This window comes from Protomyctophum bolini (genome assembly GCF_963924005.1).
Source record: "Protomyctophum bolini genome assembly, chromosome: 9".
Classification (NCBI taxonomy): domain Eukaryota; kingdom Metazoa; phylum Chordata; class Actinopteri; order Myctophiformes; family Myctophidae; genus Protomyctophum; species Protomyctophum bolini.
The window spans coordinates 16040830-16041438 of record NC_137870.1 but is presented as its reverse complement, the minus strand read 5'-3'; the positions used below and the strand labels follow the sequence as shown (position 1 = coordinate 16041438).

The following is a 609-nucleotide window of genomic DNA, read 5'->3' as shown; positions in this document are numbered from 1 at the left end:
ACACACAATCACACATGATCACGTACCGCTTGGGTACCTTGCGTGCGTGTACGAATACGCGCAAGAAGTTCCTTGTCGGCGGCAGCATGCAGTGGCGCATATTGTAGTAGGCTAGAGAAAGTTTTTCCGCGGATCAACAGGCACGCACGCATCATCATCAGATAGTCTAGCTAGCTACTATACGCCGCCGTGGAGAAGTTATGTGGAATATGTGCGTGTGATCGGAATGAGCCGGTGGCTGGATGTGTGCTCCTCGCAGCGATAAGGAGCTCATGCATGGCCGTGAGCAGAGCTATATTATCGGCCACCACCTGCCTTCTGGTTCCACTACATCGCCTCCTCCTTCACCGCCGGACTCCCGGGGATGGTCTGCGTTTGGGGACCTTTTTATTTTTTGTATTAATTTTTTTGGAGGACAAGGATATGGGACTTCTTTCTGTGCTCCTGTCCTACATTTTGTAAGCAAGGGGTTTCTCATAGAAGATGCGTAAAGTTTTAGACAACTCTTGGATAGGAGAACGTTTTCTGTAAAGTTAAATAGAGAAGGAGACTCTTTTTTTCAAACTTTTATTTATTTATTTTGGCACAAGAAGAGGACTTGTTTGCGTG

General features: G+C 47.0%; 1 protein-coding gene across 2 annotated transcripts in view; it reads left to right on the top strand.

Moving 5' to 3' along the window:
* Positions 1-226: 226 nt before the first annotated feature.
* The window catches only part of pdgfd (platelet derived growth factor d), a 137804-nt gene continuing 137421 nt past the window's right edge, over positions 227-609 (top strand). For both annotated transcript variants that reach the window (XM_080771398.1, XM_080771397.1), the window contains exon 1: positions 227-609. This exon is cut by the window's right edge and continues 383 nt beyond it. The gene's annotated coding sequence lies outside the window, so the exon portion shown is untranslated.